Raw genomic sequence first — 19,314 nt, 5'->3', positions numbered from 1 at the left:
ACAAACGCTCTATTTCTATTTAAACTGAGCAATAGCAAAGTTACTTAAAATTTCTGTTACTTTGGGAAAGTTTTTCTTTTAAATTTCCCGGTGGCAAACAGGTTAAAGGGACATAAAACAATGTTTGAAATAACATAAAAATTACACCAGAACAAATAATAAACAAAATACAGTATAAGTATATAAATAAATAAATAATCTTACCTGTTTTCACTCTTATTAAGCCCTTCGAAGTTCCATGCTAAGCCACTGCTTAGGGATACAAAGGGAGTTGCCATGTTAGAACCAAGGATTTCCCTGTGCATCCTGTCACATGACCTTCTCAGAGAAGCCTTCTACTAAGAAAAACAATTATGACTTCCTACTAGCCCCTGCTGTGCATGCTGTTGCCTAGCAACAGACTTAACATTTCTTTTTAGGGGAAAATAATTACCAATAAAACACAAAAAATAATTAACAATAGCACATATTATGAATTTTTTTTTTTAGAGTTGTAGCTTTGTTGACCCACTCAACAGTAATAACCAAAACACACATTTCTCTAGTAAGGTGTATCCAGTCCACGGATCATCCATTACTTATGGGATATTCTCATTCTCAACAGGAAGTTGCAAGAGGACCTACAGCAAAGCTGTTATATAGCTCCTCCCCTTCCTACCATATCCAGTCATTCTCTTGAAACTCTCAACGCGCATGGAGGTAGTAAGAGGAAAGTGGTGAAAAATAGTTAGTTTATTTTCTTCAATCAAAAGTTTGTTATTTTAAATAGTACCGGAGTTGTGCTATTGTTTCTCAGGCAGAGCTAGAAGAAGAATCTGCCTGAGTTTTCTATGATCTTAGCAGGTTGTAACTAAGATCCATTGCTGTTCTCAGACATGTCTGAGGAGTGAGGTAACTTCAGAGGGAGAATGGCGTGCAGTTTATTCTGCTATCAGGTATGTGCAGTTATGATTTTTTTCTAGGATTGGAAATGCTAGAAAATGTTGCTGATTCCTGATAAATGTAAGTTAAGCCTGAATACATTGATTTAATAACAACTAGTATCATGCTTACTCTCAGGGGTATTACCCTTATAGATATGCTATATAAAAGGTTTGCTGGCATGTTTAATCGTTTTTTATATATGCTTGGTGATAAAACTTTATTGGGGCCTAATTTTTTCCACATGGCTGGCTTTATTTTTGCCTAGAAACAGTTTCCTGAGGCTTTCCACTGTTGTAATATGAGTGGGAGGGGCCTATTTTAGCGCTTTATTGCGCAGTTATAATTACAGACTGAGGTATCCAGTTTTGCTTAGGAGTCCCCTGAATGCTACAGGACATCTCTAAAGAGCCTAAAATTATTTATTGGGGAAGGTAGGAGCCACAGTAAAGCTGTGGCACTTTGCTGGGACTTTTTAAAAATGTCTATGTCGTTTTTTTGATCCGTTTTTTGATCTAAGGGGTTAATCATCCATTTGCAAGTGGGTGCAATGTTCTGTTAGCCTATTACATACACTGTAAAAATTTCGTTTGTGTAACTGCCTTTTTTCACTGTTTTTCAAATTTTGACAAAATTTGTTTCTCTTAAAGGCACAGTACCGTTTATTTATATTGCTTGTTAACTTGAATTAAAGTGTTTTCCAAGCTTGCTAGTCTCATTGCTAGTCTGTATAAACATGTCTGACATAGAGGAAACTCCTTGTTCATTATGTTTAAAAGCCATGGTGGAACCCCCTCTGAGAATGTGTACCAAATGTACTGATTTCACTTTAAGCAATAAAGATCATATTATGTCTTTGCAAAATTTATCACCAGAGGATTCTGATGAGGGGGAAGTTATGCCGACTAACTCTCCCCACCTGTCAGATCCTTTGACTCCCGCTCAAGGGACTCACGCTCAAATGGCGCCAAGTACATCAAGGGCACCTATAGCGTTTACTTTACAAGACATGGCGGCAGTCATGGATAATACCCTGTCAGCGGTATTAGCCAGACTACCTGAATTTAGAGGTAAGCGAGATTTCTCTGGAGTTAGACGAAATGCAGAGCATACTGACGCTTTAAGATCCATGTCTGATACTGCCTCACAATATGCTGAAGCTGAAGAAGGAGAACTTCAGTCTGTGGGTGATGTTTCTGACTCAGGCAGAGTACCTGATTCTGATGTTTCTACATTTAAATTTAAGCTTGAACATCTCCGCGTGTTACTAAAGGAGGTTTTAGCTGCTCTGAATGACTGTGACACAATTGCAGTGCCAGAGAAATTGTGTAGACTGGATAAATACTTTGCAGTGCCGGTGTGTATTGATGTTTTTCCAATACCTAAAAGGTTTACAGAAATTATTACTAAGGAATGGGATAGGCCAGGTGTGCCGTTCTCTCCACCTCCTATTTTTAGAAAAATGTTTCCTATAGACGCCACCACACGGGACTTATGGCAGACAGTCCCTAAGGTGGAGGGAGCAGTTTCTACTTTAGCAAAGCGGACTACTATCCCTGTCAAGGACAGTTGTGCTTTTTCAGATCCAATGGACAAAAAATTAGAAGGTTACCTTAAGAAAATATTTTGTCAACAAGGTTTTATCCTTCAGCCCCTTGCATGCATTGCCCCTGTCACTGCTGCTGCGGTGTTCTGGTTTGAGTCTCTGGAAGAGGCCTTACAGGTAGCGACTCCATTGGATGACATACTTGGCAAACTTAGGGCACTTAAGCTAGCCAATTCTTTGCCATTGTTCATTTGACTAAACTAACGGCTAAGAATTCTGGTTTTGCTATACAGGCGCGCAGAGCGCTATGGCTTAAATCATGGTCAGCTGACGTGACTTTCAAATCTAAGCTGCTTAACATTCCCTTCAAGGGGCAGACCTTATTCGGGCCTGGTTTGAAGGAGATCATTGCTGATATCACTGGAGGAAAAGGTCATGCCCTTCCTCAGAACAGGTCCAAATCCAGGGCCAAACAGTCTAATTTTTGTGCCTTTCGAAACTTCAAGGCAGGTGCGGCATCAACCTCCTCTAATGCAAGACAAGAGGGAACTGTTGCTCAATCCAAAGCGGTCTGGAAGCCAAACCAGACCTGGAACAAAGGTAAGCAGGCTAAAAAAACCTGCTGCTGCCTCCAAGACAGCATGAAGGAACGGCCCCCTATCCGGTAATGGATCTAGTGGGGGGCAGACTTTCACTCTTCGCCCAGGCGTGGGCAGGAGATTTTCAGGATCCCTGGGCGTTGGAAATTATATCCCAGGGTTATCTTCTGGACTTCAAAGCTTCTCCCCCAAAAGGGAGATTTCACCTTTCACAATTATCTGCAAACCAGATAAAGAGAGAGGCATTCTTACACTGTGAACAAGACCTCCTAGTTATGGGAGTGATCCATCCAGTTCCAAAAGAGGAACAAGGACAGGGTTTTTACTCAAATCTGTTTGTGGTTCCCAAAAAAGAGGGAACATTCAGACCAATTTTGGATCTAAAGATCTTAAACAAATTCCTCAGGGTTCCATCATTCAAGATGGAAACTATCCGTACCATCCTGCCTATGATCCAGGAGGGTCAATATATGACTACAGTGGATCTAAAGGATGCTTACCTTCACATTCCGATACACAAAGATCATCATCGGTTTCTCAGGTTTGCCTTTCTAGACAGGCATTACCAGTTTGCAGCTCTTCCCTTTGGGTTAGCTACAGCCCCAAGAATTTTTACAAAGGTTCTAGGGTCGCTTCTAGGGGTCCTATAGCTGCGGGGCATAGCAGTAGCACCTTATTTAGACGACATCCTGATACAGGCGTCAAATTTCCAAATTGCCAAGTCTCATACGGACGTAGTACTGGCATTTCTGAGGTCGCATGGGTGGAAAGTGAACGAGGAAAAGAGTTCTCTATCCCCACTCACGAGAGTTTCCTTTCTAGGGACTCTGATAGATTCTGAAGAAATGAAAATTTACCTGACGGAGTCCAGGTTATCAAAACTTCTAAATTCCTGCCGGGTTCTTCATTCCATTCCGCACCCTTCGGTGGTTCAGTGTATGGAAGTAATCGGCTTAATGGTAGCAGCAATGGACATAGTGCCGTTTGCACGCTTACATCTCAGACCGCTGCAACTATGCATGCTCAGTCAGTGGAACGGGGATTACACAGATTTGTCCCCTCAACTGAATCTGGACCAAGAGACCAGGGATTCTCTCCTCTGGTGGCTATCTCGGGTCCATCTGTCCAAAGGTATGACCTTTCGCAGGCCAGATTGGACGATTGTAACAACAGATGCCAGCCTTCTAGGTTGGGGTGCAGTCTGAAACTCCCTGAAGGCTCAGGGATTGTGGACTCAGGAGGAGTCTCTCCTTCCAATAAATATTCTGGAACTAAGAGCGATATTCAATGCTCTTCAAGCTTGGCCTCAGTTAGCAACTCTGAGGTACATCAGATTTCAGTCGGACAACATCACGACTGTGGCTTACATCAACCATCAAGGGGGAACAAGAAGTTCCCAAGCGATGTTAGAAGTCTCAAAGATAATTCGCTGGGCGGAGTTTCACTCCTGCCATCTATCAGCTATCCATATCCCAGGTGTAGAGAACTGGGAGGTGGATTTTCTAAGTCGACAGATTTTTCATCCGGGGGAGTAGGAACTCCATCCGGAGGTGTTTGCACAAGTGATTCATCGCTGGGGCAAACCAGAACTGGATCTCATGGCATTTCGACAGAATTCCAAGCTTCCTTGTTACGGATCCATGTCCAGGGACCCCAGGGCGACGCTGATAGATGCTCTAGCAGCGCCCTGGTCTTTCAACCTGGCTTATGTGTTTCCACCGTTTCCTCTGCTCCCTCGACTGATTGCCAAGATCAAGCAGGAGAGAGCATCAGTGATTTTAATAGCGCCTGCGTGGCCACGCAGGACCTGGTATGCAGACCTAGTGGATATGTCATCCTTTCCACCATGGACTCTGCCTCTGAGACAGGACCTTCTATTTCAGGGTCCTTTCCTCCATCCAAATCTAATTTCTCTGAGACTGACTGCATGGAGATTGAACGCTTGATTTTATCAAAGCGTGGCTTCTCCGAGTCAGTCATTGATACCTTAATACAGGCACGAAAGCCTGTCACCAGGAAAATTTACCATAAAATATGGCGTAAATATCTTTATTGGTGTGAATCCAAGGGCTACTCATGGAGTAAGGTCAGGATTCCTAGGATAATATCTTTTCTCCAAGAAGGCTTGGAAAAAGGTTTGTCAGCTAGTTCCTTAAAGGGACAGATTTCTGCTCTGTCTATTCTTTTGCACAAGCGTCTGGCAGATGTTCCAGACGTTCAGGCATTTTGTCAGGCTTTAGTCAGAATCAAGCCTGTGTTTAAACCTGTTGCTCCACCATGGAGCTTAAATTTGGTTCTTAAGGTTCTTCAAGGAGTCCCGTTTGAACCTCTTCATTCCATTGATATAAAACTTTTATCTTGGAAAGTCCTTTTTTTGGTAGCTATTTCCTCGGCTCGTAGAGTCTCCGCGTTATCTGCCTTACAATGTGATTCTCCTTATCTAATTTTTCATTCTGATAAGGTAGTCCTGCGTACCAAACCTGGGTTTTTACCTAAGGTGGTATCTAACAAAAATATCAATCAAGAGATTGTTGTTCCATCCTTGTGTCCTAATCCTTCTTCAAAGAAGGAACGTCTATTACACAATTTGGACATGGTTCGTGCTTTAAAGTTTTACTTACAAGCTACTAAGGATTTTCGACAAACATCTGCTTTGTTTGTTGTTTACTCTGGTCAGAGGAGAGGTCAAAAGGCTTCGGCAACCTCTCTTTCTTTTTGGCTAAGAAGCATAATACGCTTAGCCTATGAGACTGCTGGACAGCAGCACCCTGAAAGGATTACAGCTCATTCTACTAGAGCTGTGGCTTCCATCTGGGCCTTTAAAAATGAGGCCTCTGTTAAACAGATTTGCAAGGCGGCGACTTGGTCTTCGCTTCATACTTTTTCAAAATTTTACAAATTTGATACTTTTGCTTCTTCGGAGGCTATTTTTGGGAGAAAGGTTTTACAGGCAGTGGTACCTTCCGTTTAAGTTCCTGCCTTGTCCCTCCCTTCATCCGTGTACTTTAGCTTTGGTATTGGTATCCCATAAGTAATGGATGATCCGTGGACTGGATACACCTTACTAGAGAAAACACAATTTATGCTTACCTGATAAATTTATTTCTCTAGTGGTGTATCCAGTCCACGGCCCGCCCTGTCATTTTAAGGCAGGTTATTTTTAAATTTAAACTACAGTCACCACTGCACCCTATGGTTTCTCCTTTCTCTGCATGTTTTCGGTCGAATGACTGGATATGGTAGGAAGGGGAGGAGCTATATAACAGCTTTGCTGTGGGTCCTCTTGCAACATCCTGTTGGGAATGAGAATATCCCATAAGTAATGGATGATCCGTGGACTGGATACACCACTAGAGAAATACATTTATCAGGTAAGCATAAATTGTGTTTTTTTAGTTCCATTTTTTGGGATCCACAAAAACTGACACACTTAGTTTTGCTATTTCACAGTGGCCACATCTGATCCAAAGCAGTAAAAAAATCTTTTTTCAAAAACATGACAAGGCATTTTTGTGTAATAGTGTAACTTAAAACACAATCCGCTAGATTTGGAGTTTTGTCGGTAACGACCCGAAAAACTAACGCCGGCTTTTTTCTGGCCGCACCATAAAAATAACTCTGGTATTAAGAGTCCACATAAAGGCTGCGTTAGGCTCCAAAAAAGGAGCGTAGAGCATTTTTAACGCAGCTTCAACTCTCGATACCAGAGTTGCTTACGGACGCGGCCAGCCTCAAAAACGTGCTCGTGCACGATTCCCCCATAGGAAACAATGGGGCTGTTTGAGCTGAAAAAAAACCAAACACCTGCAAAAAAGCCGCGTTCAGCTCCTAACGCAGCCCCATTGTTTGCTATGCGGTAACCCTTCCTACGTCTGCACTTAACACTCTAACATGTACCCCGAGTCTAAACACCCCTAACCTTACACTTATTAACCCCTAATCTGCCGCCCCCGCTATCGCTGACCCCTGCATATTATTATTAACCCCTAATCTGCCGCTCCGTAAACCGCCGCTACTTACATTATCCCTATGTACCCCTAATCTGCTGCCCTAACATCGCCGACCCCTATATTATATTTATTAACCCCTAATCTGCCCCCCACAACGTCGCCTCCACCTGCCTACACTTATTAACCCCTAATCTGCCGACCGGACCTGAGCGCTACTATAATAAAGTTATTAACCCCTAATCCGCCTCACTAACCCTATCATAAATAGTACTAACCCCTAATCTGCCCTCCCTAACATCGCCGACACCTAACTTCAAACATTAACCCCTAATCTGCCGACTGGAGCTCACCGCTATTCTAATAAATGTATTAACCCCTAAAGCTAAGTCTAACCCTAACACTAACACCCCCCTAAGTTAAATATAATTTAAATCTAACGAAATTAATTAACTCTTATTAAATAAATGATTCCTATTTAAAGCTAAATACTTACCTGTAAAATAAATCCTAATATAGCTACAATATAAATTATAATTATATTATAGCTATTTTAGGATTTATATTTATTTTACAGGTAACTTTGTATTTATTTTAACCAGGTACAATAGCTATTAAATAGTTAAGAACTATTTAATAGCTAAAATAGTTAAAATAATTACAAATTTACCTGTAAAAGAAATCCTAACCTAAGTTACAAATAAACCTAACACTAGACTATCAATAAATTAATTAAATAAACTACCTACAATTACCTACAATTAACCTAACACTACACTATCAATAAATTAATTAAATACAATTGCTACAAATAAATACAATTAAATAAACTAGCTAAAGTACAAAAAATAAAAAAGAACTAAGTTACAAAAAATAAAAAAATATTTACAAACATAAGAAAAATATTACAACAATTTTAAACTAATTACACCTACTCTAAGCCCCCTAATAAAATAACAAAGCCCCCCAAAATAAAAAAATGCACTACCCTATTCTAAATTACTAAAGTTCAAAGCTCTTTTACCTTACCAGCCCTGAACAGGGCCCTTTGCGGGGCATGCCCCAAGAAATACAGCTCTTTTGCCTGTAAAAAAAAACATACAATACCCAAGCCCCCCAACATTACAACCCACCATCCACATACCCCTAATCTAACCCAAACCCCCCTTAAATAAACCTAACACTAAGCCCCTGAAGATCATCCTACCTTGTCTTCACCTCACCGGGTATCACACCGATCCATCCAGAAGAGCTCCTCCGATGTCCTGATCCAAGCCCAAGCGGGGGGCTGAAGAGGTCCATGATCCGGCTGAAGTCTTCATCCAAGCGGGGCAGAAGAGGTCTTCCATCCGATGGAAGTCTTCATCCAAGCGGCATCCATCCGGAGCGAAGCGGCAGCATCCTGAAGACCTCCACCGCGGAACATCCATCCTGGCCGACGACTGAACGACGAATGACGGTTCCTTTAAATGACGTCATCCAAGATGGCGTCCCTCGAATTCCGATTGGCTGATAGGATTCTATCAGCCAATCGGAATTAAGGTAGGAATATTCTGATTGGCTGATGGAATCAGCCAATCAGAATCAAGTTCAATCCGATTGGCTGATCCAATCAGCCAATCAGATTGAGCTTGCATTCTATTGGCTGATCGGAACAGCCAATAGAATGCGAGCTCAATCTTTTTTATTTTTTGTACTTTAGCTAGTTTATTTAATTGTATTTATTTGTAGCAATTGTATTTAATTAATTTATTGATAGTGTAGTGTTAGGTTAATTGTAGGTAATTGTAGGTAGTTTATTTAATTAATTTATTGATAGTCTAGTGTTAGGTTTATTTGTAACTTAGGTTAGGATTTCTTTTACAGGTAAATTTGTAATTATTTTAACTATTTTAGCTATTAAATAGTTCTTAACTATTTAATAGCTATTGTACCTGGTTAAAATAAATGCAAAGTTACCTGTAAAATAAATATAAATCCTAAAATAGCTATAATATAATTATAATTTATATTGTAGCTATATTAGGATTTATTTTACATGTAAGTATTTAGCTTTAAATAGGAATAATTTATTTAATAAGAGTTAATTAATTTCATTAGATTTAAATTATATTTAACTTAGGGGGGTGTTAGTGTTAGGGTTAGACTTAGCTTTAGGGGTTAATACATTTATTAGAATAGCGGCGAGATTCGGTCGGCAGATTAGGGGTTAATAATTGAAGTTAGGTGTCGGCGATGTTAGGGAGGGCAGATTAGGGGTTAATACTATTTATTATAGGGTTAGTGAGGCGGATTAGGGGTTAATAACTTTATTATAGTAGCGCTCAGGTCCGGTCGGCAGATTAGGGGTTAATAAGTGTAGGCAGGTGGAGGCGACATTGTGGGGGGCAGGTTAGGGGTTAATAAATATAATACAGGGGTCGGCGGTGTTAGGGGCAGCAGATTAGGGGTACATAAGTATATAAGTATAACGTAGGTGGCGGTCGGCAGATTAGGGGTTAAAAATTTTTTTTCGAGTGTCGGCGATGTGGGGGGACCTCGGTTTAGGGGTACATAGGTAGTTTATGGGTGTTAGTGTACTTTAGAGTACAGTAGTTAAGAGCTTTATAAACCGGCGTTAGCCCAGAAAGCTCTTAACTACTGACTTTTTTCCTGCGGCTGGAGTTTTGTCGTTAGATGTCTAACGCGCACTTCAGAAACGACTCTAAATACCGGAGTTAGAAAAATCCCATTGAAAAGATAGGATACGCAATTTACGTAAGGGGATCTGCGGTATGGAAAAGTCGCGGCTGGAAAGTGAGCGTTAGACCCTATTTTGAGTGACTCCAAATACCGGCGGTAGCCTAAAACCAGCGTTAGGAGCCTCTAACGCTGGTTTTCACGGCTACCGCCAAACTCTAAATCTAGGCCAATGAAAAACAAGCATAGTATTTATAAAACCCATGAATAAAACATTGAAAGTTTTATATATTTAATGCCATCTACATTTATATTTAACCATTATGCCAGTCATTGGCCCCCATTTATTAAATTCCTGACTGACATGGTTTTTGGGAACCTCAACCGCCGAACATCACATCTGCTACCCATGTTTAATATTCAGCAAGCAATTGCTTGTGCAGCCACACCCCTTTCTCTAGCAGAACGAATTGCACTAGAACAGGGATTGTTAATCATCTGATTGGATCAGGATGATTTAACTCTGCAAGCTTTGAGGTGGTGGAGAGGCTAAGTAGCTGCAGCCTTAATTAAGATTAGTAAGTATGCTTCTGGAATATATATATATATATATATATATATATATATATATATATATATGCAAACAATTTCCAGTTCAGCCCACCAAGAGAAATCAGCCTGGGTGCAAATATGAAAGGTATATTTAACAGAAACAGATGCACTCTCAGGACTTCCACAAACTTCTTTAATGGAACGTTTTCGGGGTTCACAACCCCTTCATCAGCATCAACTTACAAACAAACATATCACAATTTATAGTGTTTCAAAACAACATCTCACCAATCCAGTGTTACTCCAAAAGTGTGCAAAATATCGAGTGTGGAACGCATCTTGCGTTCCACTGTGTTAGTACCTACCGGAAGTGATGTTATCTCACTTCCGGTTTCGCGGCAATACAATGTGAGACTTACAAGCAGTGTTGTATGTAATGCCGTCATATATTAACTCTTACACAGAAGATATATAGTGTGTATCAAGTAAATAAGTGCTGAAATGCCTTCTGATATATTCAGGATTTGCCTTAAATCGCCGTAATATTGGCACTGATCGGCATTATAAATATACAATTAACCCCTTAACGACCGAGGACGTGCAGGGTACGTCCTCAAAAAAAAGGCAGTTAATGCCTGAGAACGTACCCTGCACGTCCTCGGTTTGGAAAGCAGCTGGAAGCGATCCTGCTCGCTTCCAGCTGCTTTCCGGTTATTGCAGTGATGCCTCGATATGGAGGCATCCTGCAATAACTTTTTTAAGCCATCCGGTGCAGAGAGAGCCACTCTGTGGCCCTCTCTGCACCGGAGATCGGTGGTTCCCTGCGTTGGTGGGTGGGAGCCGGACCGGGAGGCGGGTGGCGGCCATCGATGGCCCTGGTTATGTGCAGGGGGGGCGGGATCGTGGGCGGGGATGAGCGGGGGGCGCGCACGGGCGCGCGCGCGTGCACGGGGGGGGCGGGCGCGTGCACGGGGAGGGAGCGGGTGGGAACCGCTACACTACAGAAAATGTGTTAGCAAAAATGTTTAAATGCCCTAATATTTGTTAAAAAAAAAAAGATCAGCAAGGTGGTGGGGGTTTGTCTGTGTGGGGGGGGAAGCTACACTACAGAAAAAACACAAATAAATATAAAAAAGCCCTTTTTTTTTGCAAACTGGGTACTGGCAGACAGCTGCCAGTACCCAAGATGGCCCCCAATGAGGCAGAGGGGATGGTCAGAGAGCGGTTTTGGGGGGGATCAGGGAGGTTGGGGGCTAAGGGGGGGATCCTACACCCTAGCATATGTAAATATGCTAAAAAAAAAATATTTATTTTTTTAAAAAACCCTTTTATTTTAGTACTGGCAGACTTTCTGCCAGTACTTAAGATGGCGGGGACAATTGTGGGGTGGGGGAGGGAAGGGAGCTGTTTGGGAGGGATCAGGGGGTGGGATGTGTCAGGTGGGAGGCTGATCTCTACACTAAAGCTAAAATTAATCCTGCAAGCTCCCTACAAACTCCCTAATTAACCCCTTCACTGCTAGCCAGAATACACGTGTGAGGCGCAGCAGGATTTAGCGGCCTTCTAATTACCAGAAAGCAACGCCAAAGTCATATATGTCTGCTATTTCTGAACAAAGGGGATCCCAGACAAGTATTTACAACCATTTGTGCCATAATTGCACAAGCTGTTTGTAAATTATTTCAGTGAGAAACCTAAAATTGTGAAAAATTTAACTTTTTTTTCAATTTGATCGCATTTGGCGGTGAAATGGTGGCATGAAATATACCAAAATGTGCCTAGATCAATACTTGGGGTTGTCTACTATACTACACTAAAGCTAAAATTAACCCTACAAGCTCCCTAAAAGCTCCCTAATTAACCCCTTAACTGCTGGGCATAATACACTTGTGGTGCGCAGTGGCATTTAGCGGCCTTCTAATTACCAAAAAGCAACGCCAAAGCCATATATGTCTGCTATTTCTGAACAAAGGGGATCCCAGAGAAGAATTTACAACCATTTATGCCATAATTGCACAAGTTGTTTGTAAATAATTTCAGTGAGAAACCAAAAGTTTGTGAAAAAATTTGTGAAAAAGTGAACGATTTTTTGTATTTGATCGCATTTGGCGGTGAAATGGTGGTATGAAATATACCAAAATTGTCCTAGATCAATACTTTGGGATGTCTACTAAAAAAAAATATATACACGTCAAGGGATATTCAGGGATTCCTGAAAGATATTAGTGTTCTAATGTAACTAGCGCTAATTTTGGAAAAAAGTGGTTTGGAAATAGCAAAGTGCTACTTGTATTTATGGCCCTATAACTTGCACAAAAAGCAAAGAACATGTAAACATTGGGTATTTCTAAACTCAGGACAAAATTTTGAAACTATTTAGCATGGGTGTTTTTTGGTGGTTGTAGATATGTAACAGATTTTGGGGGTCAAAGTTAGAAAAAGTGTGTTTTTTTCAATTTTTCCTCATATTTTATATTTTTTTTATAGTAAATTATAAGATATGATGAAAATAATGGTATCTTTAGAAAGTCCATTTAGTGGCGAGAAAAACGGTATATAATATGTGTGGGTACAGTAAATGAGAAAGAGGAAAATTACAGCTAAACACAAACACCGCAAAAATGTAAAAATAGCCTTGGTCCCAAACGGACAGAAAATGGAAAAGTGCTGTGGTCATTAAGGGGTTAAATACAAAAAAAAATGTGATGGTACTTGCTGTACTTGTTATCAACTCATACAATGATGTAGAATGGCTGCAAATCGTAAGGGGGCTCTTTACTAACTGTCTACCCCCAGGATCTGTTTGCAGAAACATATAATTGTAATTATGTTTTCCAGTGGAAATATGGACAGGTAGATAATGTACTATAGTTGATTGAGTACAAATCTATTTACCATTAACCCCAAGACTGTTAAGGTATTAGTGCATCAATTCAACTGTATTGTTATGGCCATGTATAAATACTGAGCCCAATAGAGATATTCTCCTAATAATATTGTGAATTCTCACAGAAACATAACTTATTAAGCTGAGACTGGGGAAAGGCTATGTGATTACATCAATATTCGCAATCCAATCTTTAGGTGGATGCCCCACTATGTCTCAAAGATATTCCTTATCATATGTTAAAATAATGCTTGGTAGTATATGGGAATATATCTTAATTACATCTAATAAATATTTCTCCTTAACACACAAATTCAGAAAGGTAAGAAAGGCCAGCTTGTAGGTGATAAAAACTCTACAGAATGATTCATCCATAGTGATCAGGCCCGCCGATAAGGGCGGGGCGATTGTGATACTGAACTATGTAGATTATCGTACTGACATTTTGACCCAACTGACTGATACACATACCTACACTGCATTGCCTAATGACCCCACTATGAGGTTCAAAACACAATTGGATACGTTGATCCAGATGGGTTTTGAACAGGGCTGGTTGTCTGAACACATACGTGACTTCTGCTCCACCTCCTACCCAAAAACACCTATCCTGTACTCCATCCCTAAAATACATAAAATCCTGGATCATCCACCAGGCTGGCCCATTGTGTCGGCGAGGGACTCGCTGACACAACCGGTAGTACAACTGGTGGACATACTACTACAACCTGTAGTTAGGGAAACTAGGTCATACATCATGGACACAGGTGATTTTATTCGAAAGATACGGACTGTTGACGCCCAACCTGATGACCTCTTGGTCTGTTTGGACGTCAACAGTCTGTATACTATTATCCCACATACAGAGGGTCTTAAAGCAGTTCAGGAACATATCACCAATAACCCTCTCTATGAGGGTCCACCGGTTGAATATTTCCTCTCCCTGATAGAATACTGTTTGTATAAAAATTACTTCAGATTTGAAGGTAAATTCTATTACGGCGATTTAAGGCAAATCCTGAATATATCAGAAGGCATTTCAGCACTTATTTACTTGATGCACACTATATATCTTCTGTGTAAGAGTTAATATATGACGGCATTACATACAACACTGCTTGTAAGTCTCACATTGTATTGCCGCGAAACCGGAAGTGAGATAACATCACTTCCGGTAGGTACTAACACAGTGGAACGCAAGATGCGTTCCACACTCAATATTTTGCGCACTTTTGGGGTAACACTGGATTGGTGAGATGTTGTTTTGAAACACTATAAATTGTGATATGTTTGTAAGTTGATGCTGATGAAGGGGTTGTGAACCCCGAAAACGTTCCATTAAAGAAGTTTGTGGAAGTCCTGAGAGTGCATCTGTTTCTGTTACATATATATATATATATATATATATATATATATATATATATAATGCTTTAAACACAAGCTTTATGTTGTTTAAGGGTGGCTAACTTCAAAATTAAACTTTCTTCATTTAGTTAGAGGATCGAATTTAAAAAAAACAAAAAATTACTTTTTTTCCAATTACTTCCATTATTAAATGAAGCACTAAGTGCAAGAGTTCACGGTGAGTCTGTGCTTCACTAATAGCGGTCACATGATTCAGGGGTCAGGGAGATGGGAGGAAATGTTGGGATTTGTCAGAAAAAAATGTCTACTGTTCATCTGAAATTCAGTGTTAATGCTTTGTCTTTTTAATATTTAATTGTTTATTATGCAGATCTCCTGTATTTAAGATGCAACCTTTGAATGCACAAAGGAACATTATAATATTTTTCAGGAATACAAAATTTATGTTAGAGCTTGAAGCGCAGACACCAGATGCTAACATTGCTACAATATGCACAGTGATTGTTCATTCATTTATATCTGTCCTAACTGGCCTCAGCCGAGGAGATAAGACAAGATAAAAAGTCATACCAATGGACATCAAGATTCCAACATAGTGGTACCTGTTATAGATTTAACAATGTCTGTCCAGCATGACCCGCTGTAGCGTATCATGTCTGACAGACATTACTAAATGCCGACAGCATACGCTGTCAGCATTTAATATTGCACAAGCAGTTCTGGTGAACTGCTTGTGCAATGCAACCTCCTGCAGATTTGTGCCCAATCGGCTGCTAGCAGGGGGTGTCAATCAACCCGATTGTATCTGATCGGGTTGATTGATGTCCGCTGCTCAAAGCAGGCGGACCATTTAAGGAGCAGCGGTCTTAAGACTGCTGCTTCTTTCTGGCGAGGCTGAAGGCTCGTGCGGAAACAGGGGCATCAGGGGCTTGATTAATCATCCCCCAACACTTTACACTTATTTCTTTAATATTCACACAAGTTTGATTAAAAAATTAATTTGCATTTTATAATCAGACCAATATTTAATTGAAATGCATTGGGCTCCATTTATTAAACACTGGACAAGGTTTGCTCACATTTAATGCCGCCCACTGCAGTGCGCGGCCAATCGAGCCCAAGCAGGGTCTATCAATCATCCTTAAGGATACGATTGGGATTGTTTAACTCCACCACACTTTAGGCGGAGTAGTGGCTTTTTGAAGGGAAATTAGACACTAAATAAATGCTAGATGGAATTATGCATTCAAAGACAAAATTAGTCTGAGAATAACATTGTAAATGTATTTTTTTAAGTTTAATTAGTTATTCAAATATTGATAAACTAAATGTAAAGTTTTAGTGTCTATAAAACAATGGGAGCTGCCATGTTGTAACTCAGGTTTATTTCTCTGGTGTAGTCAATTAGAAATAGTTATAAATAGGTCACTAGAGTGTGCAGCCAATGGCTGTGTGGAATTTAACAGTGTTCTGCACTTCCATTTCTTACAGGAACTGAAAAGCTCACAATTTCAGAGTGGAATTACAGAAAAAGGGGACAAATAATGTCAATGTTACATTTAACTCAAAATCACATTTCGCACAGACTACTTAGTTATGCATAAATTAAAAAAAAATTGATTCTACTATATGCTGCACAGGCATTGGCTGAAATATGCAAGAGCTTGTTTATATTTGTTCTTAATTGGTCACATTAAATTAAGTAAGATAGACATTCAAAAGACTTTTCAAGGGGTGTGGCTTGCTGTAATTATGTTATTTTTGCAGACTTTATGTTGCCTTCAGTTACATTTAATCATGCAACAAATTAAATGATATTCATAGAATTATCAAATATTCAGGAACAGGCAGAAGATTTTTTGCTTTATAATTTTTTTAATGACATTATTTTGTGCTAATTTATAAAGCAGCGAGTTGTTTAAGACACTTGGATAACTTATGATAGAATATTGTAGAGTAAATTTAAAACCTTCTACACGTTAAAAATGATGAAGCATAAGATTATTGATTGGATCTGCAAATGCTCAAAAAAGTAAGCTATAAATATTTATGGTAACTTCATGCACATTGGGTTGGTTTGTAAGTCCAGCATTCTCCTGTTTTATTTTCTGGTTTCTGCTGGAGCAGCAGACATCTTTATTAGGACAATACTCCTGCCAAGACCACAAGATTTGAGCTCCATGGGCTCCATGTATGAAGCAGCGTAAGCTGTTCTGGAACCCTTGCGGGGCAGGTTTTCACACATGCACGTCTGCTTCCCGCAATGTTAGAAGCAGCAATTATTAGACAGCTACTTTTTACACTCATGGCGAAGAGAAATCACCCCAAACTCGCTCGCTCAGGGTGAATGACAGATCCTTCTCTCATGCGATTGGCCACGTGAGAGAAGGGGCAGGCATTAAACACATAATGGGTCAGCGGATGAACAGATCTGCTGCCCGTATGCAGCCAAGGTGTACGGACAACTTCTCCAGTTGAGAAGCTTGTTTGCACCCTGCATAATACATGGGGTCCTATTTGTTCTCAAACCATCTAGAGCCTGCCCTTTTATTCCTGGTTAAGGTTTCCAGGTGTCCGGTTGTGGTATCTGAAGTCCTAAAGTTAGCATGCATCAAGTTTTGCTTGAGCGCAAACATTATACTTTCAACTTGTAATATCCCTGCAAAAATAAAAAGTTTACTTCCAACTGTATTTGTAGCACATCAGTACATATAAACCGATTAGGGGACTTGCAGACAATGCCAGTGCAAGACAACTTTAAAGTGTAGCATCAACAAAAGTGTAAAGCAGCAATGAGTCATGTAATGCATTGCAAACCTCATTTGCATATCACTAACAAAAATCCCTTGCTGCAGTACAAGCTTTTTTTCCCCCTCTCTTAATGGGATAGAGCACTGTGATTTTTTTTCTTTCCTTAATGTGTTCCCAATGATCCATTTTACCTCCTGGAGTGTTTTAAATTGTTTACAAATATCTCCTTTGTTTTGTCGTTTGAAACAGCTGCTTTAGCCTGTTGTATCCCCTCCTACATTTAATATTTAGATACTTAAGTATGGGTTGTACAAAAGCTATGTAAACAATAATGTTACAATATAAATCACGCTCTCATTGGGTGGTGTGAAAGATAAAAAAATATGTCTATATACCATTGTTCTCTTTTTTATGTGACTACTCCAGAATTGTTATTGTTTAAAAAGATAGATAATCCCTTTATTACCTATTGCCCAGTTTTGCATAACCAACATTGTTATATTAATATACTTTTTACCTCTGTGATTACTTTGTATCTAAGACTCTGCAGGCTGCCCCCTTATTTCAGTTCTTTTCACAGACTTGCATTTTAGCCAATCAGTGCTGATTCATAAAAAAAATCCATGGGAGTGAGCACAATGTTATCTATATGGCACACATGAACTAGCGATTTCTAGCTGGGAAAAACTGTTACAATCCAGTGAGATAAGAAGCGGCCTTAAAGGGCTTAGAAATTAGCATATGTGCTTGAGAGTAAGGGAGGTGATGAGCTTCATGATTTAACCTGTATTAAAGGGCAATAACAGTTCATAAAGAAAATTCTCTTAATATGTTAGATGAATATTATTATTCCATTAATGCTTTCATATATCCATGTTTTTAACCTCTGCAAAAGGAATAAACACATAATTAAAATCAGTTCCAGAGCACATTGGAGCTAGATGAGCACATCTCATGAGCCAGTGACAAAAGACAAATGTGTGTTGTCACCAATCAACAGCTAGCTCCCAGCTCCCTAGCTCCCAGCAGTCAATTGTTGCTGCTGAGGATATGTACATATCCTTTTTTTTATCAAATATACTCAAGAGAACAAAGTAGAAGTGTATTTAAAAAAATAACATGATCTGTCTGAATCATGAAAGCTTAATTTACACTTTTCTGTCCCTTTAAACAATCAATATGGCTACATTTTACTATTAATATTTACGTGCTTGTTTTGAGATGGGTGTGAGTGGGCGGAGCTATGCAAACCTATGCAAATACATGGACATGGGTCAGCTGCAGTGTTCCTGATTTGTTTTTTAAATGTTGGCAACTACAGTATGTGATTCTGTTCATGTTGCATTTTACCCAAAATATATTTAAAATAATATTTTTAAGAATTATCTAATCTTATTTTTTTAGAATATGTCAGCAATCAGATTCCTACAATATAAAGATGGAAATTATATAGGAATAACACGGATGTATTAGCTAGTGATATATATGTTAATTCAGCATCCTCATAATGCAGTATGGAATAACCAGCACATTTTAATCATTTCTTTTCTGTACTAAATTGTATAATATTGCTTTGTTCAGAACCTCATATTCCAGTGATTTATTGTTGCATTTTATTCATTGTATGAGAGTCATCTAATGCTATAGTACCAAGGGTCACAGAAAATACATTTTCCAAAATGACTTTTCATAAGAAACATAACTTAAAGGTTGTAGGTTCTTGCAATGAAGTTTAAGAGCCTTGAGGCAAATACATTTCATTTACATTTATCGAGGTTGCTTATGTACAGATTCAAACAATGCAGAATTGTTTCATTTAAAACTTTTGTGTAGAGCGATTTTCTGAGAAAGTGCATTATAATAGATTAGATGTGGCCTTTGTGCCTGCATACAAACATATTCTACCCATTGCTAACAGTCTTTATTACCCTCATTATTTTAGTTTCTAGCATATTAGGTATGAATGGCTTTATGGGGAGGATTTTAATTTGTTTCTCTGAAAAACAAATGTAATATAAAGTCTATAATACTTACTGGTGCAATGAAGTTTTAAGTAACTTAATCATT

At 39.5% G+C, this 19,314-nt stretch overlaps 1 protein-coding gene across 1 annotated transcript in view; it reads left to right on the top strand.

Moving 5' to 3' along the window:
* COL22A1 (collagen type XXII alpha 1 chain) overlaps positions 1-19,314 on the top strand; it is a 667,744-nt gene that overhangs the window by 226,520 nt on the left and 421,910 nt on the right. The gene's annotated exons all lie outside the window — the stretch shown is intronic.

This window comes from Bombina bombina, chromosome 5, assembly GCF_027579735.1.
Source record: "Bombina bombina isolate aBomBom1 chromosome 5, aBomBom1.pri, whole genome shotgun sequence".
NCBI lineage: Eukaryota > Metazoa > Chordata > Amphibia > Anura > Bombinatoridae > Bombina > Bombina bombina.
This window is presented reverse-complemented; position numbering and strand designations above follow the sequence as displayed.